The sequence below is a fragment of the Cydia amplana genome, chromosome 8, assembly GCF_948474715.1.
Source record: "Cydia amplana chromosome 8, ilCydAmpl1.1, whole genome shotgun sequence".
Taxonomy (NCBI): Eukaryota; Metazoa; Arthropoda; class Insecta; order Lepidoptera; family Tortricidae; genus Cydia; species Cydia amplana.
Genome location: NC_086076.1, coordinates 5,713,183 through 5,739,006, shown reverse-complemented (window position 1 = coordinate 5,739,006; position 25,824 = coordinate 5,713,183).

Below are 25,824 nucleotides of genomic sequence, written 5' to 3'. Positions count from 1 at the left end.
ATTAAGGATAAAGTCAACTAGAGTTAAATACACACTCAATCGTATGAAGTGTGACTTTGAACTGAAATCGGTCATACATCTATGTATAATTTGTTGCACTAGCTGCTTTGTAAAAGCGTTTGTCGCTAAATCGATCAGTCGATCTATAATTTGTCGCACTAGGGTTGTATTGTAAAAGCGTCTGTCGCAAATTCGAGGAGTTGATTTATAATCTGTCGCACTAGAGCTGTGTTGTACAAGCGTTCCGTCGAACAACAATAATCGCGATACCGATCTTTAGAATAAACGTTCATCGTAAACCGATTGTCGAGCAAGCGTTTATCGCGTGACTAATTTTTCATAAATCGCAAAACCGTTCTGTCGAGCAACAGTTTATCGCGATTCCGATCTTTAGAACAAACGTTCGTCGCAGCGCCATTCGGTCGATCAACAGTTTATCGCAATAGCGATCTGTCGCACAATCGATGATACCTTGGCACCAATCGATAGGGTCAATCATAATAAGGATCAAATCGCTATAAGAAACATGGTAAATAAAATTACGTGATAAAAAATTATTTTGTCCCTACAGCTACATATTCTACAAACTAGAAGCCGTTCCTGCAGCAAGTAAATAAATGTATTTTATATTAAACCTACAATATTTTCTGAAATCAACTACAGTATTATCCAGGGAATGAATGGCCAGATGAAGATTGTTTGCTTTAAGAAATTAAATGTTGAACACCGTTTGTTTTCTCATCACGAATTCTTACAACAAATACCTATACCAAAGAGATATCTGTAAAATACAGTCAATAATTCTAATACTATAAAGTAATCATACTATGAAACGAGCAAGCGTTTTTCGTAAACCAACCGAACTTATTTGCCGACGTAATGCAAAACATACTTCGTTAGGAAGATGCCGACTGAGGAGCGGTTTATCGATAAACAGTTGCCAATAATTGAACGGAATATAAAGGTGCTCGTACATTGAATATGTAGCTGTGCAGGTTAGATATGCAACTTGAAAACTACACTAAAGTAAAATTATTTGGTCAAGTTGAGTATTTACCTTTGCAAACCAACTAAGAATTACGCTTTGTTGTACAATGATGCTTTAATAATTACTTATACAGTATTTTCTTACAATTTTGTAATAGTTATACTATGTAGGTACCATTGCACAATATGATGTTAGCCAAAACTTGGTGCCATGCAAAGCTGACTGTCCAGGATTATATGATAAAAACAGTCCTTTAGTATAATCATAAATGATAAACTACGAGTATAATTTTAATTATTTAAGTGATATGTCTTAGTCATATACCCAGTTACTTTAATATTAAAATAGGTAGAATTGCTCGTGCGATTACGATTCACAGGGAACTCAATGTTCCACAAAGCCGCAAAGATAATCTTAATGGCTGTCCATAATCGTTGACTTGGTTCCACCTTGTTATTAAACCTATTGTAGGTACCTATGTATGTATATAAATGTAAGCTCACTTTATTCCACAATATCTGGGAGACCGAGCTTTGCTCGGAAAACATATAAAAACTCTAAAATGCGAGTTTTCCCAGAGATAAGACCTAGCTAGATCGATTTTTCGCCCCCGAAAACCCCCATATAGTAAAATTCATCGAAATCATTAGAGCCGTTTCCGAGATCCCCGAGAAATATATACAAATAAGTAAATAAACAAGACTTGCTCGTTTAAAGATATTAGATAGATACGTAGATAGATAGATAGATAAAGAAGTTTATACAAAAATACAAGACAACAGTAAAATAAATTTAAATATGTACAAAGGCAAGCTAACTAATCCCAATCTTGGAAAGCAACTGATCAACTCGGACGGCCTGGCGGCTCCTTGTAGGTAGGATGCAAACAACTCTGGCACTGACGACGAGATATTTAAATGATTACGTGCAGCTAGGAGAGGATTGTGATTTACTGCATTGAATGCGTTCGAAAAGTCAATTAGGACTAAGATAGTAACGAGTGAAGATGAAGTCTCATCTTCAACGACCAACGCGCGGTAGTGGTCTGTGACCAGGGTGGAAACCTGAGGGGATACCGCGAAAACCGAAATTCGTAAATTGCGGGGATCTTTCTCTCCTTCTCCAATGAAGGCGAAGTTAGAGTGACAGAGAAAAATGCCCGCAATTTGCGAACTTCGATTTTCGCGGTCATAACCCTGACTGTAACGGTGAGAGGAGAAGGTTGGAAAAGATGTGGCCAGACAATTTGATATAAAACAGCCTCGAGAACCTGTACATGATGAACATGTATTATATTGTAACATTTGTAACATATTGTATTCATAATGGCTTCCGGCGCTGTTGCATAATATATTATCTAACCGGTTTTATATTTTGCAGCGTGCGAGCTAACACGAGAAACATCTCATTCAGGCATTCTTTTGAAAATGCCAGGTGGGTACTTACATGATGATGACACCATCTTTAATATTTTTGATAAAGCTAAGAAAACGTAAAATTTGGTAAAATTTGGCATTTAGCAACTTAGCTTTAACCTCAACGGTACAATTTGTACAACGGTGTTTGTATGACAAAGTTTTGAATGTCATTATTATTGTCAAATTTCTATTAAATTATGACGTTTATAATGACACTGCATTACTTTTTTTTTACCTCACGTCACCGACATAGTCCGACAATGGTAATGGTAAACATGGTAGATATTTTATTATTTCATGTGGCAGTTGTCAATATTCATTATTAGTGTACCGCACAAACTTTGTTCGCGGTACACTTATGGGATCACATCGGTCTTGCAAATCAGTTAAATGTGTTTTTTTTTAGTTGCCTTTATTCGAACATATCATGGCTTATAAAAGCTCGCCTTCTGTTTATTTACAAATGAAATATGCTTCGCCGCAAATAAAACCGAAAATGGAATAAATTATTTCATCAATAACAAAAATATCCTGTGAAAATACCTTTCCGAAGGTTTCCGCTGTATAAATATTTACGACCGGAATAAATATATACGTGTCGTTGATTTCGTTAAAAGTATTATGTTCGGCTTTTTTGCGGACGGAAATAAATGACAAAGTAGTTGTCGAAGAAAAAGTTTGCTATCTTTTCACTGCCAACCCCTATCCAAGAATATGTTGTGTTGTGTTTTGTGTGTGCCAGCAACACTATTGTCGTGAAAAGAATTGTGATTCAAAACAGTTATTTAAAGTCACAAGTTTTCTTTGGTAGACATATAGTTATCGCAAGCATGTCCAGCGCAACCTGTTGGGAAACAACACGCTACTGGAAGAGATCCCGTACAGGGATAAGTTCGCCTTTGTACCTTTATTTCTGTAAATATTATGTAAACCTGTGTTGTGTATGTCACCGTAAAATTGTAAACACTCGTCATATTATAATCTCGCTAGTTACATTATAAACTAACGGGTTCACAATCTTACGCTGTCATGTACAATAAAGTGATTACTACTACTACTACTACTTTAGGTGGGGCCCTTTCCAGAGGCGTATTTACAAATTTGGCGCCCCGGGCCATTTTGATTTGCCGCCCCCCTTCATCAGTGACGATATAGTATTTTTCTCAAAAATGGACGGCAAAGTCGACGTTGCCGGTTAAAAAATAGGACGCTAAGAGCGTAGTTTATGGTCATTCAAAAAATTAAAAAGTTAAAAACTTTGCAGTCTCGATTTCGGGACTGCAATGTTGCATACAAATTCCATTATTTAACGAGTTCCAAACTTTTTAAAACTTTAATTGGCCATATCAAATGAAGGCATAGGTCCATTACAGCCAAACAGATGATCAGCACTTATTATTATAATGTTGGTACCGCGACTATTTAGGTGTCTCAAATACGTTGGCGTATTTTCAGCAGAAAAATACACTTCTTTTTTTTTAAGGCGGCAAGCAAATCTTTTTAATGGCTTTACTTTTTTGTGTGAAAATTAGAACGTTGCTTCTGTCAAATATTTCTATTTCTTGCACCATTTTTGAGAAAAGCACTATATATGACTCGGCTGGAAGGCTACTTGCTGGCTTCGGATTCAATTAAACGGACTCCCAAGGTCGTCCGTTTAAAACGAATACTCAGCCAGCAAGTAGCTACTTCCGAACCTCGACAATAATGTACTATTTTCTACTCGTCGACTGCAATGCTTGAATTAAGAAGTGAAATCGCATACTTTTTTCACTATGGGACCCCAACTCAACTATAATATTCATTTCGATACAGTTTAGTCAATTATAATATTAATTTCGATACAGTTTAGTCAACTATAATGAAATTGACCAATCGAAAGCGCGGAGCAAGTACCAGGGCCTCATGAGTTACGAGAAGGTGTCGTTGACCAACGGGCCGGGGGCGCGGGGCGCGGGGTCGGGTCGCGTAAGAGTATGAATGTATTGCGGCTGCTCGCGCATCTTACCTGTATACTTTTGGTTTTTTTACCTACATATATGACTCTTCTACTAGTTTTACGTATTTTTTTTACGTATTTTGTTGACTCGTAGAAAAAGTATTGTATACAATAGTGATATAATCAAGCTTTTCAATCTCGTACCTTACTTAGGCAACTCAGCAAGCTTCGTTGCCTAAACACGGTACTCGACTGAAAAGCTCTCCATTATATCACGATTGTATAATAGTAGTTTATGTGACTGCTACATAATGCCTAGTTATGTACAGTTACATACACTACTTTATCTAAACACATACTTAAAACTAACTAAAAGTAATTATTATAATAATTTTGTAATTATTACAATGCTTTATATGTTGTCGTTACAACAATATTGATTTTGTACTAAAAGATAAACTGTACGTCAAATGGCGATGGCGGTGAATGAAAACTTTTTTCACACATGTCACACATCCGTAGTTTTTTTTAATTTCTAGACAAAAGAATGAAGTCCCTATTCTCACGCCACTCGAGATCAAATATCGTGCGGTTTATATTAAAAAAACATACTAAATTGACGTTTCGTATCGATAACTGTTTCAATATCTAATGGATACTAGAATTGAGACCCACTTGAGTTTTGACTGCTGTTCCAAATTTAAACTCATAACCTTACAAAAATGTATAACGTTATGTACATTAAAGTACAAATTTTCCTACTACCACAGATAAGAAAGTTCTCATAGTAAAATTGGTTGTAATAAAGCTTGTCATTTCCTACGGTTTCTGAACGCATTATAGAGCACTAATGACATGTGTGTAGATAAAGGTTAGAAACAACCTCCAGGTCTGAGTCAACCCCTTGCAAAACTTTTGAAGCTATGTTAAATTGCTTCAAAACAGCTTCCCAAAATTCTGACAGGATGGCCGTTTCTAGGAAATTTAGCTGTTTAATCAACCCTATAGCTTCATTTTTAACCGACTTCCAAATCTAAAAGGAGGAGGTTATCAATTCGGTTGTATGTTTTTTTTTATTTTTTTTATTATTTTTTTTATTTTTTTTATTTTTTTTTATGTTTGTTACTCCATATCTCAGTCATTACTGGACCGATTTTGAAAATTATTTTTTTGATTGTATGTATATGCATACAGATTGGTCCCGTTTTTGTCAAAACCCAGTTCTGATGATGGAATCCATGAGGAATCGAGGGAACTCCTCAAATCTTAAAGGCATGCGTATAGAGATTTTTGTATTTTCATCAACAAATCAAGCATATACATAAAAAAAAGTGATATTTGATGAAGTGGAACTGCTGATGATGATCAGAACAGAACTCTTCAACGACGCATAGTTCACGTTTGGCGATTTGACCTCTTCGTTATGTTTGTTAAGCAAGTTAAGTTTTTAAGCCACAATTTTGTCAAGCTCGAGTTCTGATGATGGGATCCACGAGGAATCGAGGGAACTCCTCCAATCTTAAAGGCAAGCGTATAGAGATTTTTGTATTTTCATCAGAAAATCGAGCATTTTCATTAAGAACTGTCGCATTTGATGAAGTGGAACTGCTGATGATGATCATAACGGAACTCTTCAACGACGCATAGCTCGCATTTGGCGATTTGTCCTTTTCGTTATGTTTGTTAAGCAAGTTAGGTTTTTAGGCACATTTATGTCAATCTCAAGTCCTGAACATGGTATCCATGAGGAATCGAGAGAACTTCTCAAATCTTAAAGGCATCCGTATAGAATTTTATATATTTTCATCAGAAAATCAAGCATTTACATTAAAAACTGTGGCATTTGATGAAGTGGAACTGCTGATGATGATCAGAACAGAACTCCTCAACGACGCATAGTACACGTTTTGTGATTTTCAATTTCGATTTTGACTTGGATTGGGCCCCGGACTCCGGACTCGGACTCGTACTCGGACTCGGACCCAGACCCGGACCTTGACCCGGAAAACCACTATGTTACCTAAACTAAATCAACCACTATGATTACCATAAAATGTATACATATTACCAAATAAAGTATAAGCACCGTTAAGTGGGTTAGGCTAGTAGTTAGAGAAGTCGGTTTTTTTCTATTAAAGATTATTCATTAACACGGTTTGGTTGCCAGAGTTACATTTTATTTTAGTTACGCCGTACTAATAGGTACTTTATGAACGAAAATGTTGCTTAATTTATTGGTGGGGTTTGCAGCGTTCATTTGTTTATTAATTTAAATGTCAATTAAAATAGAAAAAAAATATAGCTAAGTTGATTATAAAAGGCGCCCAGAAAAAGCCGCGAGGGGGCGGCTTCGCCGCCCCCCCGAGGCCTGCCGCCCCGGGCCATGGCCCCCTTGGCCCTAGGGTAAATACGCCCCTGGCCCTTTCACCATTATATTAAATTCCTTTGATACTTTGGTAGGACTTGTAGGTACCGTGGAATAGGGTTACTTTGAATCCTGGGTTTACTTTGATAAAAACTTTACTTCGTGTTCAAACTCGAATATTACGCTTTCTGAACGCACCCTGTGGATTGTTTTTTTTTACGGTTGGCAAGATTGAACGTCACTGTCAGTTAGTGATTTGTGTCCGTGGGATCAAGCATGTCGATCGATGGGAAAAAAAATAAAATATGCAAGTATCAGTTTTGTGTACTTTTAATAGCCTGTATAACTTCTAATGTACAATGTTCTATATAGCAAATACATAAATTTGATGTAATCCATTGAATCTGGCATGTATCGGCCTATAACATCGATTCTTGTTGCAAATCATAATCATGGCGGCCATCTTAGTACATATCTCGGTTTTTGTGGCATGGGGTGTCATTGATCGCCTATAAGGGTTTACTTTAACGACATATAGTTTTTTTAGATTATTTAGATATTGAAGGGTTTTTAACTGATTTTTTTATTATTGTTTTAGAATAATGCCTGAGCATATATATAGGAACTACTCTGTAAAAGTTTTAAACCGGGCTGTGACAGAAGTGGTCGAAGGCAGGCCGTCGATACGCCAAGCATCTGTACATCATCGTATTGTTATTACATATTATTAATAAATTTTGATAGGTTTTTATTGTTCAATTATGCTTCTTACCTTAAATAAGTAAAATATGAGACTGTTTTGCAATAAAGTTGATTTTTACTAAGCTAACCTTTTTTCTCTTTATCAAAGTAACCCCAAAGGCAATAAAATCCTAATAAATCCTAAACCTGCGAACGGATTTTATTGTAATGTTTTGAAGTTTTAGTCCCTATAGGGCAGTGGTTCCTAACCTGGGGGTAATTACCCCTGTAAAACTGGTATTTTACGGGGGTAATAAGCTAACCTAATATAACAATACAACAATTGTACACGTTTAATTTTTTTATTACGATTGGGAGGAGGTGTAAAATCAGGTTCCCTAGTTAGTCATAGGGGTGACCGGACTGAAAAGGTTAGGAACCATTGCTATAGGGGTTACTATCGAATTCCGTCGAAAAAAAGGAGGGTATCAAAGTAACCCCAAATTAAGTTTAAAGTTGATCACCACTTTAGATTATTTTTTTCAAAGGACACATTAGTATTAAAAAAAATATTATTGGTGAAATCGATAGAGGAGCAGTCATTTTTTTAATTTATTTTTAGATTCCATATTCGGGGAGATAAATAAATATTAATTTTGAAATTGATCAAAGTAAATTCCACGGTACAAGTTACCTACAGTAGTTAATAGACAGGAGCCGGCCAGGTGTACCATGGTTATAGAGAAAAAAATACATAGATTGCTCACTCCATACATCAGTTTTAGTATTAAAAAGACTATTAGCATCTAGCATCGAGTAGCGGAACTATCAGTACTGCTACATCTATTGTCAAATAGCAGTACTGATAGTTCCGCTACTCGATGCTAGATTTAGACACTGAAATTAATAGTCTAACTGATGTATGTAGTGAGCACTCTTATCTTATTATATTTCTCTATAACAGTCTACAAAAATACCTTTTTCGATCCTTTTTGAGGTGATATGTCTTTCATCTTCTTTCATTTCACATCATTTTGTCTAAGACCATGAATGGTAGGTACTCATACTTTGATATCGTAGGTATAGGCTTTACAAAATGGGTACAGATGTAGGGAACAATCCTTTACCATGGTATTTTCTTGGAAACGTTCATATGTTGTTTGTCATGCTACTTCAGTCAACCTCAGTATTTTTTGTACTGAGACTGACTGAAATAGCATAACACGTTCGTGCGTTTCCGTGAAAATACGAAGGTAAAGGATTATTCAGTACAGATGTAGAATTGTAGATGTATTTGATTATGAATTAACAAAAAATGTTACTAGAAGTGGGATGTCGCCTCGTTTCCGATATCGGGTCGGATAATGTGAAGGGTCTCTAAGGTTGCGCTCTAAGCTTATCGCAATTCATTAAGCGTCTAAGTTTGTTTCAGCGAAGTAATAACGTTTTCGTCGGTGTCAGTTGCCTTGTAGTTACCTACTTGTAGCTTATTTCATTTATAGTTCCTATCCTACTAAAATTATAACCTTGAAAGTTTGAAGTTCTTAGCGGACGTATGCGTCCGCATTTTCCTTTATGGGACACTATTATTGAGAAATTAAATAATAAATCTTCGATAGATAAAAACGAATTACATTTTATTATTTGTCAAACACAAGAATAATCATTCAGTCCGTAAGTTGACACATCGTAATCAAAATTGGCTTACCGGCCTGCGTTCGCAGGCGGAGGTAAGCGAATCAAAGAGGTTCGCTACACCTTCACCGAAAAGCGACTGGTAAATAACCTGAAAAACGGCATTAAGATTTTATTATATTCTAGAATTCATGTCCCATGGTTATTGCCTGAAATGGACATGATTTCAATTCGATCCAATAAAAAGCTTCAATATCTAAGATGAACGTAAGCCAAATCCCTAATCAACCTGTTGTCAAATATTTCATAACTTTTAAAGAGTACCTACAGCGGAACCCTCATTTGTCTAACCCGACACTCTTCGTTTTTATGAGTATACCAAGCGCCAAGCGTCGTCATATTAACGTCGCGGACAGCTGGTGGCCGGATGCTCCTAAAATAGCCGCCCCTCCTCAGGTGCCACTCCCTACATGCATCATACTTCAGACATAATTAAGGCGTGAAAGATCCCTCGATACACCGCCTTGCATCAAACTCTTCAAACAAGAAAGTGCTAAGTCGAAAATCAAATGCATTCTAAATTTAATCTTATATTGACTGCTTTAAACTTAATAATACAGTAATTTAGGATTCAAGTTTAGGATTCTTTTGTTTTGTACGACTGACTTGTTAACCGCACAAAGAATAGACCATTATTAAGGATACTTATAAACTTTGATACACACTTTGTATGTAGAAAGTAAGTTGTTATAAGATTCAATCAAGAATGTACCTACTTCAACTGACGAGGGTATTAATTAATAAAGTTTGTCGATACACGTGTTATGAATTGTTACTTTGATGTACGCACGAGTACCTATTCATGGTGGTGACGTATTGTTTATTTAGACACTACCATTATCAAACAAACTACTTAGGTATTTGTTGTTGCTAATTTTGGAAACGTAATGGACTTTTGGGTAATCAGTTCCGAATTAGAATTTAATTTTATTTAAGCTTAGAATAAATTTAAAAGTGGAAAAATTACTGTCTTGGGTGAGACTTGAACTTACGGCTTCTGGATCGATACTCCAGCGCTCTGCCATCTGAGCCACCAAGACCTCATCCATAGCCAGCAAATCTTTTCACCATATGGGTCAAGGGGACCCGAGCGACATCTATCGTAAGAGCGTTACACTTCTTGAACGGCTACCGGAGTTCCAAGTCATATTGGAAATTCACCAGTTACGATGCGCTACCCATACTATTTTTAATATTTAAAGCAAGCAGAAACATCTGCGATCGATGCTATTAAGCTTAGAATAAATTTAAAAGTGGATAAATTACTGTCTTGGGTGAGACTTGAACTCACGGCCTCTGGATCGATACTCCAGCGCTCTGCCATTTGAGCCACCAAGACCTCATCCATAGCCAGCAAATCTTTCCACCATATGGGTCAAGGGGACCCGAGCAACATCTACCGTAAGAGCGTTACACTTCTTGAACGGCTACCGGAGTTCCAAGTCATATTGGAAATTCACCAGTTACGATGCGCTACCCATACTATTTTTAATAGCAACGATCGCAGACGTTTCTGCTTGTTAAAAATTGCCGGTGACGCACGCTCGAGACCTCATTATTAAAAGGCAAGATGAGAAGACGTGCTAATAGAAACCAATACTTGTTATTTAGATATTACGTAACAAAATGTCTACAATAGGGATGTTGACATGAATCGCGAATATATAACATGTTATGTTTTTACCATAGCAGGGAAAATTAGAACGCAGAAAATCATATTTTGCAAGTGTAAATATGCGTAATAAATTAATTAAAAATAATCAAAAGTATTTAAAATAATGCCCAGTGTCACGTGACTGCAAACGCCAATCGGAGCGCCTGGCGTAATCACAGTGGAATCACCAAAGACAAGTTATAAAACCTGCCTAAGTGTCTACAGATTATCGTACCGAAACCGATCTTGGTGCGGTGCGGCGCACGAATCGATAGTGTGTAAGGTGGTGCGTTAAGGACGCAGCTATAAGTTAGAGTGAGAAAGAAGGTCACTGTCCGATGCAGTAGTGTGTTAAGGCTTTAAAAAAAATTGTCAGACTGTCATGTTTGTTTACGGTGAGGTATTAAAAAAAATCGCTTGGAATTCGCTTAACTCTTGTTGTGGCACTGACAGCAGTTTGTTTAAAACGCCGTTACGTCATCAAGGTCACGTGACAGTTTGGAGCGTTTAGGCGCGAAATTTAAACACGAAACTTGTTATACATGTTTTTTTATTCAAAATTAATGAATATATTTTTCTAATATTTTTTTCTGTAATTATTACGTGTCTATCTACAAAATGAAACCAATTCCTAAAAATTGTCAACATCCCTATTTTAACAACGAAATCTATCAATTTTACATTTTGGCTCTAAAATCGTTAACGGAGCCTTAAAGGCAACACTATTGCAGCCGCAGACGTCTATACGCTACGCTGACTATGAGGTGCGCCATATGTTTGTTTGCTACCGATGTCGTATTAAAGTTGTGCACCCATTGAGTGCATTTGGTAGCAGAGTTCCGCTATTAGTTTAACTGTACTGGATTTAAAATGAAGTCACACGCTAAGATTAGACAAGTGCCCGAGAGGAAGTGCGTGGTGACTCGCAGCTGTCCGCGTCCGGCGTTCGAGGAATGCCGTACAAAGAACATGGCCGAGACATTTCGGAGAATGTGTACTTTACCACTTTGATACCACTTGTACACTTTTAGTCTCGCGCCAGTCGCGCCCTAGCAGTATGGAACCCTTATGTTCCATACTGCTCATATTTTTTTACAATGATTTTTTCTTAAGGCCGAGTCACGCTTGACCGTAGACTTCTTATAGGTATGTATAATGGTAATTTATATGGGTAGGTAGTAGGTACCAAATTTCAATTTAATTGGTCAAGTACTTTCGGAGCAAATAAACTGTGACCGACTGACAGACAGACGCACGAGTGATCCTGTAAGGGTTTTCATTTTGAGGTACGGTACCTAAAAAATGAATACAAGTATGAGGCCACCATTTTGTAATATTTCCATTAACTGAATAGAAAAAAAATTAACCATAATATAGGTAGTTAACGAACCTGCTTTCTAAATATAACGGGAATCGGTTTTGAAATGCGAACTGTGGAGGAAAACAGACCAGACGTGAGAGTAGGTATTTTTTCCAATCTGATACGAAGATCCTTCACTGTACTTATTTCGTTTTTATAAGTGCAAAAGCGTCCATTTTAATTCACTGTAATCAACATGTAACATTAGCTATGTATTGTGTGAAATTTTAGGTACCTTTTAAAGTGATCAGAAGTTCACTAAAGAAGTAGATAGTAGACCTAATATGTTTTGCATAACTCAACAATTAAGTAGGTAAATGCAACGCGCCATGTTTTTCCTAAAGTGGGCAATATCCGAGCCATTTCACAGGCAATTAACTCTGTCAATAATTAGGTCGCCGTGTTTGCTTGTTTCCATGGTATAATAATATACTCCGCCTGGTACTCTCTTCCGAGATTCGCGAATGACCTAACTGTCACTTGCCTACGTCATCATGCTGTTTACAGGTTCTCAAACTTTAAAATGTGGGAGAATTTTAACCAACGGTGAAAATTATTTTAACGGCATTAATTTTAAGTTATTCATGTAGAAACATAGTAAAATAAAACAAATCTATACTGCCCTTTTCACTCCTACTCTTACAGTTCCGAATAGAACAGCCAACCATTTTCGTAACAAAACATTAATTACCAAGCTTACGACGTTGGAAAACACTGCGACTGCTGACACTGAGCGAGAAGGAAATAACAATTAACACGCGTTCGACAAGGATGACGGTCAGGGACAACATGGCGGATTGTCAAATGTGACAGCGCTATCCTGCGTTGCCAGTAGTGTAAACAGAATTACCCGAACGTCTGAAATTTCTTTCGTGAATCGGAAGATATTGCTAACGAATAATTAAAAATGACGTCTTATTGTAAAATTTAAAATAAAATACAAATAAATGAAAATTATAAAATTATAAAGAAATATTTTAACTTATTAACCATAGATATAATGTACCCATGTAACATGTTATGTTGAAATAAAGTGGCAATGTTATTGTGACGTAGGCAAGTGACACTCTGGGAGGAGAAGACCATGTTTTATTAGACCATGCTTGTTTCATCGGCTGGACGCTCAGCGGTACTTTCGCTGTGTTGCCATATAAATTGGGACAGATATCTTTCTACGTACCATGGATACTTAGGTGTCTTAGGTGATATATTGTATCGTTCTTTTTAAATTAGAACGGATTTAGCCCTGAAGCAACCTAGTAATTATTTCACATGTCGAAGGACTTACCTTTTAAATAGTAGTAACGGATAGAGACCCATTTGAATTGTACGAACAATAGAATGAAAAAGGTCGTAATCCATAAACTAGAAGTGATCTGAAATAACACTCAAGGTGTCGACTACATTTCATCTCCCTGAATAGAATTAGAGCATTTCAGCCAAAATTACATCACGTCAAAACCCTTTGGAAATACGACTCACTTTTATGGCAGCTTGAAACGCTTCGTTCCCGCAAAGTGAATTCATAAAGCAACGTTTTGCTTTATCTATAAACCTATACATATCTTCAGTAAAACGGCTTACTACGAATACGTAAGCTTGCCATGTAATGGAACCGATGATTCGTGACCAGTACACATATTTCACATGTAATCAGAATCGTAAAGTAGGTCTAAGCTTATGGGTGGTAACCTGGTAACATATTTCACATAATGTTTATACGTCGACAAATGATGATTATGTAATATGGGTACCTCCTTTAATGTGTATTGTGTACTAATTTATTTGGTAACTTCATATTTTATATAGTCGTGAGCCAAGAGAAAATACAAGTATTGCCTGAAGAAATCGCATTCATTTTGATGTTTTGCCGCTCAGTCCCTATGAATTATCAGTGTCTAACTCAGTATATTTTTGTAGTTTTGTTACATTATATCTTTTGCGTCAAATGATGATCCATATATGACAGTTCTTTCAAATGTCTTTTACTTGGGTTTGATTAACAAAATAATTGAAGAAATATGTTTATTCCGTCTTTTTATTACTAAAATCTTATCTTTCTAAATAAATTAAAATGTGCTATTAAACTTCCAAAAAAATCTACAAACATTTTACGCCACAACTAGTACAGCTAGAAAGCTGTTATTCTCTTTTACTTTTAATTGAATATAAGTAATAATATAATTAATCTGTAGATTTAATTAAATGGTAGTTTATCTTATTAAGTATAGGTAGGTACGTATTTTAGTTTTAGCTAGTAGTATGTACTCTATATAAAAAAAGCGGCCAAGTGCGAGTCGGACTCGCCCATGAAGGGTTCCGTATTTAGGCGATTTAAGACGTATAAAAAAAAAACTACTTACTAGATCTCGTTCAAACCAATTTTCGGTGGAAGTTTACATGGTAATGTACATCATATATTTTTTTTAGTTTTATCATTCTCTTATTTTAGAAATTACAGGGGGGGGGACACACATTTTACCACTTTGGAAGTGTCTCTCGCGCAAACTATTCAGTTTAGAAAAAAATGATATTAGAAACCTCAATATCATTTTTGAAGACCTATCCATAGATACCCCACACGTATGGGTTTGATGAAAAAAAAATTTTTGAGTTTCAGTTCGAAGTATGGGGAACCCCAAAAATTTATTGTTTTTTTTCTATTTTTGTGTGAAAATCTTAATGCGGTTCACAGAATACATCTACTTACCAAGTTTCAACAGTATAGTTCTTATAGTTTCGGAGAAAAGTGGCTGTGACATACGGACGGACAGACAGACGGACAGACGGACAGACGGACAGACAGACAGACAGACATGACGAATCTATAAGGGTTCCGTTTTTTGCCATTTGGCTACGGAACCCTAAAAATGAAATGTCAATGTCATAGGGATCATCATTCACGCAACAGGACTTCCCACGTTTCTGTAACCCTGCACAACTTCTCATTCAACATTTTTTCGCCCACCGTTAAGAGGATAGTGGACGACCGCTTATCCATACACACGTAATCCCCATCCCCATTTTCCTCTTTGGATATTGTCATTTTGAAAAATATTTATTTCCGTTAATTTTTAGGGTTCCGTAGCCAAATGGCAAAAAACGGAACCCTTATAGATTCGTCATGTCTGTCTGTCTGTCTGTCTGTCTGTCCGTCTGTCTGTCCGTCCGTATGTCACAGCCACTTTTCTCCGAAACTATAAGAACTATACTGTTGAAACTTGGTAAGTAGATGTATTCTGTGAACCGCATTAAGATTTTCACACAAAAATAGAAAAAAACAATAAATTTTTGGGGTTCCCCATACTTCGAACTGAAACTCAAAATTTTTTTTTTCATCAAACCCATACGTGTGGGGTATCTATGGATAGGTCTTCAAAAATGATATTGAGGTTTCTAATATCATTTTTTTCTAAACTGAATAGTTTGCGCGAGAGACACTTCCAAAGTGGTAAAATGTGTGTCCCCCCCCCCCCCTGTAACTTCTAAAATAAGAGAATGATAAAACTAAAAAAATATATGATGTACATTACCATGTAAACTTCCACCGAAAATTGGTTTGAACGAGATCTAGTAAGTAGTTTTTTTTTATACGTCTTAAATCGCCTAAATACGGAACCCTTCATGGGCGAGTCCGACTCGCACTTGGCCGCTTTTTTTCGTTATTCTAAGAGTTAGGAGCGAAAAACAAATCGTGACCAAACTTTTGGAAGCTTCTGACCTTAATATTAATATAAAATAATTCATTTTCTTATTTTCCGCAACTGGCTCCACAAAATGACCAATCCGAACAGCACAAACCAAACGGAAAACACTCCCAACACAATAAAAAGATGAAACAATAAAGGAAAATTGGCAACCGCGCCGTGTTGCGGATCCCACAAATAGTAAGTTATTTAAGTATACTGTGCTACCGACTGCAACCGGAACCAAATAAAATTTACTTAAGCTTTATAAAACCGGTCGCCCCTGCGAGCCTTGCGCTTATGCGCTAGCACAAAATTTATGCTCCAAATGACGCAATTTGGGAATGTTACTTTGGAATGCACTTTTCTGAACATACGGAGCAAATACGATCAAGTGATTACGTTCTGGTGGTGACACACTTGAGCTTTCACAAGGCTACATTCTGAAAGGTTTATTATTAGGTAGAATCTGTCCTATCCCAATGGCTCAAATATGGGTCGTAATTATAAATAAATAAAAATAAAAATCATTTTGTTCAGACTAAAGGTCCATACATGGTTAGTGAACGTTAAAATTAAAATCTTATTACTAGTTATTATAAGGCGTCGAGAGGTCGTGGGATCGGAGAGGAATGCACCACATGAACGTCTTCAGCAGCGGAGTTGCAGCAGTCGCCGTGGTCGAAAACGGGCGGGAGAGTATATATTTACTTACTTGGTCTTATAAATACTTAGCAAGATTTTAAAGGAAAACCTTAATGGCATTGACGTTTTTATCATAGGAAATCCGCTAAAATACTTCAGTCATAGAGAAAAAAAACATAGATTGCTCACTCCGTACAGTATCAGTTTTGGTCCGGTCGGTGCTACATCTATTGTCAAGTAGCAGTACTGATAGTTCCGCTACTCGATGCTAGATGTAGACACTGAAATTAATAGCCTTTTAGGTACTAAAACTGATGTATGGAGTGAGCGCTCTTGGCTTACTATATTTCTCTATGCTTCAGTATTACATTTTATCAATGTTGAAGAAAAAAAAACATCAAAGAAGGAAGAAATCATACTGTTTTTCCCTAATGCACAGCGCGTTCTCTTTCGATTCTTTGAGGTTGTCAAATTAAGGCATGAATCGCCTCGCTCTAATACAATTAGGGAGTGATAACTTGAACCTGCGGCGTTAGCATGGTCGCGTTTTTATCGCCTGTCTTGTAATGCGTCACTTTCGTACTTACATACTTGTTAGAAAGTTCCAGACAGGGTGACAGCCGATAAAGAGGCAAATGAGAGCCCAAGACAACCGAGTAAGCCAGTGATACATCGCGGTAGCAGTAAATCAGTGCTGACGTAACTACTTACTCTTCATAATGGTGATATCGGGTAAACAGTACGAATCAAAGCGGCTAAACGATATTATGTATTTTGCCTTACTTTATCAACGTTTTTATAGCTTCCTGTGAGCCACAATTTATTTTTATTGGAAACATGTATTGGGCCCCATACATTCCACGACTCTTCTCTTCCCGCACAGACTCTACTAATACATACATGTAACTTATAAACACATTTTAATCCATCCATTAGTGTATCACCACCTTTATACAAAAATCAAAAGATGTCGAGGTTTAAACCTAACGTCGTTTGCAATCAGACTATAATTTTATTTAAACATTTCTTAGGAGCCTTGGCTTTGAATATTCTTATAAACGAAAATGGTAACGTGATGAAAGTAAATACTCCGATGTAATGTTAAAGAATCAAAGGGAAACCTAAAAAAAAGCTGAAGTCAAACTTTCTATTTCAATTTTTATAAATGTGGTTTCATTTCTAATTTCAATACAGAGGCAATATTTATTTAGTGAGCTCATAAAAAACCCATTTCAATCAGAAAATGGGGTATATAATTACTAGAATATATTTCTAGTAATTAACAATTTGATACTTTCTGTATTTTGTATGTGTACAAACATGAATTTTAATTGCCATCGCGAAGGATCTCAAACTGTTCAAATTTATTTCTATTTTTTTGCCAATAATAATCTATATATTATCTATATATATTATATATATATATATATATATCTATATATATAAATGCAAGTGTCCTGACTGACTGACTGACTGACTGACTGACTGACTGATTCATCAACGCAGAGCCGAAACTACAAAAGCTAGAAAGTTGAAATTTGCACACTAGGTTGCATTTATAAAGTGTACAAGAGATAAGAAGCGATTTTGAAAAATTCAACCCCTAAGGGGGTTAAAAAGGGGATGAAAGGTTGTATGGGGTACAAGTTTTATTTTAAGCTAGGAATTTGAAACTTTGTAAAAATGTATTATATTAAAAAATAAGAAAACTAATTTCAGCGTTTTTGAAAATTCATCCCCCAAGGTGGTGAAAAAGGGGTTGAAAGTTTGTATGGAGATCAAATATTTTTGTGAGTGTGGGACTTGAAACTTTGTATATGGGGATATTATTATAAGACAGGAAAAGTAATTTCAGCGTTTTTGAAAATTCATCCCCTAACAGGGTTAAAAAGGGGTTGAAAGTTTGAATCCATTACAAATGCCTTGAAACTTCTTAGAAAGGCATAGTAGCCGATTACAAAATAAAGTAATTGCGACGTTTTTGGAAATTCAACCCCTAAGGGTATTAAAAAGGGGATGAAAGTTCGTTTTGGGGTGCAAATTTCATTTTAAGCTAGGAACTTGAAACTTTACAAATAGATATTAAATTTAAATACAAGAAAACTAATTTCAGCGTTTTTGAAATTTCATCCCCTAAGGTGGTGAAAAAAGGGTTGAAAGTTTGTATGGACATCAAACATTTTTTCGAGCGCGGGACTTGAATCTTTGTATTTGAGGATATTATTAAAAGACAGGAAAAGTAATTTCAGCGTTTTTTAAAATTCATCCCCTAACAGGGTTAAAAAGGGGTTGAAAGTTTGTATGTGGTTCAAATTTTATTTTAAGCTAGGTACTTGAAACTTCGGAAAAAGATATATTATTAAAATACAAGAAAACTAATTTCAGCGTTTTTGAAAATTCATCCTGTAAGGTGGTGAAAAAGGGGTTGAAAGTTTGTATGGATATCAAACATTTTTTCGAGCGCGGGACTTGAATCTTTGTATTTGGGGATATTATTAAAAGACAGGAAAAGTAATTTCAGCGTTTTGTAAAATTCATCCCCTAACAGGGTTAAAAAGGGGTTGAAAGTTTGAATCCATTACAAATGCTTTGAAACTTCTTAGAAAGGCATAATAGCCGATCACAAAATAAAGTAATTGCGACGTTTTTTGGAAATTCTACCCCTAAGGGGGTTAAAAAGGGGATGAAAGTTCGTCTTGGGGTGCAAATTTCATTTTAAGCTAGGATAGGAACTTGAAACTTTGCAAATAGATATTAAATTTAAATACAAGAAAACTAATTTCAGCGTTTTTGAAAATTCATCCCCTAAGGTGGTGAAAAAAGGGTTGAAAGTTTGTATGGATATCAAACATTTTTTCGAGCGCGGGACTTGAATCTTTGTATTTGGGGATATTATTAGAAGACAATACAAGTAATTTCAGCGTTTTGTAAAATTCATCCCCTAACAGGTTTAAAAAGGGGTTGAAAGTTTGTACGGGGTTCAAATTTTATTTTAAGCTAGGAACTTGAAAATTCATAAAAAGGTATTATTTTAAAACGGAAAAAAAAATAATTTCAGCGTTTTTGAAAATTTATATCTCAAGGTGGTGGTTTGTATGGAGTTCAAACATTTTTGTGAGAACGGGGCTTGAATCTTTGTACAGAGGCATATTATTAGAACACAAGAAAAGCCATTTCAGCGTTTTTAAAAATTCATCCCCTAAAATGGTTAAAAAGTTCAAATTTAGTATGTAGTAGGTAGTGTAGTAGGTTTTATTGAATAGAGGACATGAAAATCTTCTAAGGGGGTTGAGAGGGATTATGTCGAGAACAATTTTATTTAGTTAGGGGCTAGAAACTTCGTAGGTTGTGAAAGACAAGTCTCATGTGTTGTATAATATTAATAATTAACAAATGATTAACCGTCCTACTGCAATATTTTGCTGCATGATGTTCTAAGCTAATGTAGAATAACCACCAATATACAAATCCACGCGTACGAAGTCGCGGGCAACAGCTAGTACAATATAAATGCACGTGTCCTGACTGATTGACTGACTGACTGACTGACTGACTGACTGACTCATCAACGCAGAGCCGAAACTACAAACGCTAGAAAGTTGAAATTTGGACACTAGGTTGCATTTATAAAATGTATAAGAGCTAAGAAGCCATTTTGAGAAATTCAACCCCTAAGGGGGTTAAAAAGGGGATGAAAGTTTGTATGGGGTTCAAGTTTTGTTTTGAGGTAGGAAATTGAAACTTCGTAAAAAGATATATTATTAAAATACACGAAAACTTATTTCAGCGTTTTTGAAAATTCATCCCCTAAGGTGGTGAAAAAGGGGTTAAAAGTTTGTATGGATATCAAACATTTTTTTGAGCGCGGGACTTTAATCTTTGTACAAAGCCATATTATTAGAAAATAAGAAAAGTAATTTTAGCGTTTTTAAAAATTCATCCCCTAACAGGGTTAAAAAGGGGTTGAAAGATGGAATCCATTACAAATTCTTTAAAACTTCTTATAAAGGCATAACATAAGATAGCAAAATAACATTATTTGAACGTTATTAAAATTTCAACCCCTAAGGGGGTTAAAAAGGGGATGAAAGTTTGTCTTGGGGTGCACATTTTATTTTAAGCTAGGACCTTGAAACTTTGTGAAAAGGTATTAAATTATAAAACAAGAAACTCATTTCAGCATTTTTAAAAATTCGCCCCCTAAGGTGGTGAAAAAGGGGTTGTAAGTTTGTGTGGAGATCAAATATTTTTGAGAGTGCGGGACTTGAATCTTTGTATAAAGCCGTATTATTAGAACTCAAGAAAAATAATTTCAGCGTTTTTAAAAATTCATCCCCCAAGGTGGTGAAAAAGGGGTTGAAAGTTTGTATGGAGATCAAATATTTTTGAGAGTGCGGGACTTGAATCTTTGTATAAAGCCATTATATTAGAACTCAAGAAAAATAATTTCAGCGTTTTTAAAAATTCATCCCCCAAGGTGGTGAAAAAGGGGTTGAAAGTTTGTATGGAGATCAAATATTTTTGAGAGTACGGGACTTGAATCTTTGTATAAAGCCATATTATTAGAACTCAAGAAAAATAATTTCAGCGTTTTTAAAAATTCATCCCACAAGGTGGTGAAAAAGGGGTTGAAAGTTTGTATGGAGATCAAATATTTTTGAGCGTGCGGGACTTGAATCTTTGTATAAAGCCATATTATTAGAACGCAAGAAAAGTTATTTCAGCGTTTTTTAAAATTCGTCCCTTAAAAGGGTTAAAAAGGGGTTGAAAGATTGTAAAGGGTTTAAATTTTATTTTAAGCTACGAATTTGTAACTTCGCAAAAAGTTATTTCATTAAAAGAGAAGAAAACCAATTTCAGCGTTTTTCAAAATTCATCCTTTACGGTGGTGAAAAAGGGGTTGAAAATTTGTATGGAGGTCAAACATTTTTTTTAAGTGCGGGACTTGAATCTTTGTATAATGACATATTTTTAGAATACGAGAAAAGTTCAGCGTTTCAGCGTTTTTAAAAACGAATCCCCTAAAAGGGCCCAAAAGGGGATGAAAGTTTGTATAGGGTTCAAATTTGATTTAAAGCTAGGAACTTGAAACTTCGTGAAAAGTTATTTCATTAAAAGAGAAGAAAACTACTTTTAAGCGTTTTTTAAAATTCATCTCCTGAGGTGGTGAAAAGTGGGTTGAAAGTTTGTATGTAAATCAAATATTTTTGAGAGTGCGGGACTTGAGTCTTTGTACAAAGCCATATTATTAGAACACAAGAAAAGTAATTTCAGCGTTTATAAAGATTCATCCCTTAAAACGCTTAAAAAACGGTTGAAGGTTTGTATAGGGTTCAAATTTTATTTAAAACTAGGAACTTGAAACTTCGTAAAAAGGTATTTTATAAAAAGAAAAGAAAACTAATTTCAGAATTTTTGATAATTCATCCCCCAAAGTGGTGAACAAGGCGTTGAAAATTTGTTTGGAGGTCAAACATTTATTTGAGTGCGGGACTTAAATCGTTGTATAAAGGCATATTATTAGAATACAAGAAAAGTGATTTTAGTGTTTTTAAAAAATCATCCCCTAAAAGGTTTAAAAAAGGGGTTGTAAGGTTGGTAGAGGTTTCAAATTTTATTTAAACCTAGGAATTTCTAGCTTTGTAAATAGGTAGTTACGTAGTAGGTTTTATTAAATAGTGGACTTGAAAATCTCCTGGGAGTTGAGAGGGATTATATCGAGAACAATTTTACTCAGTTTGGGGCTTGAAACTTCGTAGCCAGGTTGTGAAAGACAAATCTAATAATTAAGTTGTATAATACTTAACAAATTATTAACCGTCCCTACTGCTATCTTTTGCTGCATAATGTTCTAAGCTAATGTACAAATCCACGCGTACGAAGTCGCGGGCAACAGCTAGTGATATATATATAATACTCATATTACTGCTGTACTCATGTTAAAATGGCTTGCAATACGAACTACTAGACTTACTACTGTATACTTATCTGCTTATTTTGTCTCAATGGCGTCGCGTCTGTCGTGCCAAGTGGCGGCGTGGTCCGCAACTAAATCGCTCAATAGTAACATAGTAACAACAATACAATATAGTCCGCAATACATTGTTGTCAATATTTCCCCACTAACTATCCAACGGGGTCTTACGGCGTCGACACCCGTAAGGCCGATGTCAACCTAGTTTATCCAACAAAGATACGTGCGGTGTCGAGGGGCGGTCCCAAAGATTTTGATAGTAACATTGGGTAAGTACCCACGTAATAAGTTGTAAAAATCAAAATGAACTTATTTCGGAAACGACTTTCGAAGAGATCATGATTACAAAAACTGTTGTGGACAGGAAAACTTTTGTCGAGTCTGGTAGTAGCTATAAACACAGAGGCGTATTTACAAATTTGGCGCCCCGGGCCATTTTGATTTGCCGCCCCCCTTCATCAGTGACGATATAGTATTTTTCTCAAAAATGGACGGCAAAGTCGACGTTGCCGGTTAAAAAATAGGACGCTAAGAGCGTAGTTTATGGTCATTCAAAAAATTAAAAAGTTAAAAACTTTGCAGTCTCGATTTCGGGACTGCAATGTTGCATACAAATTCCATTATTTAACGAGTTCCAAACTTTTTAAAACTTTAATTGGCCATATCAAATGAAGGCATAGGTCCATTACAGCCAAACAGATGATCAGCACTTATTATTATAATGTTGGTACCGCGACTATTTAGGTGTCTCAAATACGTTGGCGTATTTTCAGCAGAAAAATACACTTCTTTTTTTTTAAGGCGGCAAGCAAATCTTTTTAATGGCTTTACTTTTTTGTGTGAAAATTAGAACGTTGCTTCTGTCAAATATTTCTATTTCTTGCACCATTTTTGAGAAAAGCACTATATATGACTCGGCTGGAAGGCTACTTGCTGGCTTCGGATTCAATTAAACGGACTCCCAAGGTCGTCCGTTTAAAACGAATACTCAGCCAGCAAGTAGCTACTTCCGAACCTCGACAATAATGTACTATTTTCTACTCGTCGACTGCAATGCTTGAATTAAGAAGTGAAATCGCATACTTTTTTCACTATGGGACCCCAACTCAACTATAATATTCATTTCGATACAGTTTAGTCAATTATAATATTAATTTCGATACAGTTTAGTCAACTATAATGAAATTGACCAATCGAAAGCGCGGAGCAAGTACCAGGGCCTCATGAGTTACGAGAAGGTGTCGTTGACCAACGGGCCGGGGGCGCGGGGCGCGGGGTCGGGTCGCGTAAGAGTATGAATGTATTGCGGCTGCTCGCGCATCTTACCTGTATACTTTTGGTTTTTTTACCTACATATATGACTCTTCTACTAGTTTTACGTATTTTTTTTACGTATTTTGTTGACTCGTAGAAAAAGTATTGTATACAATAGTGATATAATCAAGCTTTTCAATCTCGTACCTTACTTAGGCAACTCAGCAAGCTTCGTTGCCTAAACACGGTACTCGACTGAAAAGCTCTCCATTATATCACGATTGTATAATAGTAGTTTATGTGACTGCTACATAATGCCTAGTTATGTACAGTTACATACACTACTTTATCTAAACACATACTTAAAACTAACTAAAAGTAATTATTATAATAATTTTGTAATTATTACAATGCTTTATATGTTGTCGTTACAACAATATTGATTTTGTACTAAAAGATAAACTGTACGTCAAATGGCGATGGCGGTGAATGAAAACTTTTTTCACACATGTCACACATCCGTAGTTTTTTTTAATTTCTAGACAAAAGAATGAAGTCCCTATTCTCACGCCACTCGAGATCAAATATCGTGCGGTTTATATTAAAAAAACATACTAAATTGACGTTTCGTATCGATAACTGTTTCAATATCTAATGGATACTAGAATTGAGACCCACTTGAGTTTTGACTGCTGTTCCAAATTTAAACTCATAACCTTACAAAAATGTATAACGTTATGTACATTAAAGTACAAATTTTCCTACTACCACAGATAAGAAAGTTCTCATAGTAAAATTGGTTGTAATAAAGCTTGTCATTTCCTACGGTTTCTGAACGCATTATAGAGCACTAATGACATGTGTGTAGATAAAGGTTAGAAACAACCTCCAGGTCTGAGTCAACCCCTTGCAAAACTTTTGAAGCTATGTTAAATTGCTTCAAAACAGCTTCCCAAAATTCTGACAGGATGGCCGTTTCTAGGAAATTTAGCTGTTTAATCAACCCTATAGCTTCATTTTTAACCGACTTCCAAATCTAAAAGGAGGAGGTTATCAATTCGGTTGTATGTTTTTTTTTATTTTTTTTATTATTTTTTTTATTTTTTTTATTTTTTTTTATGTTTGTTACTCCATATCTCAGTCATTACTGGACCGATTTTGAAAATTATTTTTTTGATTGTATGTATATGCATACAGATTGGTCCCGTTTTTGTCAAAACCCAGTTCTGATGATGGAATCCATGAGGAATCGAGGGAACTCCTCAAATCTTAAAGGCATGCGTATAGAGATTTTTGTATTTTCATCAACAAATCAAGCATATACATAAAAAAAAGTGATATTTGATGAAGTGGAACTGCTGATGATGATCAGAACAGAACTCTTCAACGACGCATAGTTCACGTTTGGCGATTTGACCTCTTCGTTATGTTTGTTAAGCAAGTTAAGTTTTTAAGCCACAATTTTGTCAAGCTCGAGTTCTGATGATGGGATCCACGAGGAATCGAGGGAACTCCTCCAATCTTAAAGGCAAGCGTATAGAGATTTTTGTATTTTCATCAGAAAATCGAGCATTTTCATTAAGAACTGTCGCATTTGATGAAGTGGAACTGCTGATGATGATCATAACGGAACTCTTCAACGACGCATAGCTCGCATTTGGCGATTTGTCCTTTTCGTTATGTTTGTTAAGCAAGTTAGGTTTTTAGGCACATTTATGTCAATCTCAAGTCCTGAACATGGTATCCATGAGGAATCGAGAGAACTTCTCAAATCTTAAAGGCATCCGTATAGAATTTTATATATTTTCATCAGAAAATCAAGCATTTACATTAAAAACTGTGGCATTTGATGAAGTGGAACTGCTGATGATGATCAGAACAGAACTCCTCAACGACGCATAGTACACGTTTTGTGATTTTCAATTTCGATTTTGACTTGGATTGGGCCCCGGACTCCGGACTCGGACTCGTACTCGGACTCGGACCCAGACCCGGACCTTGACCCGGAAAACCACTATGTTACCTAAACTAAATCAACCACTATGATTACCATAAAATGTATACATATTACCAAATAAAGTATAAGCACCGTTAAGTGGGTTAGGCTAGTAGTTAGAGAAGTCGGTTTTTTTCTATTAAAGATTATTCATTAACACGGTTTGGTT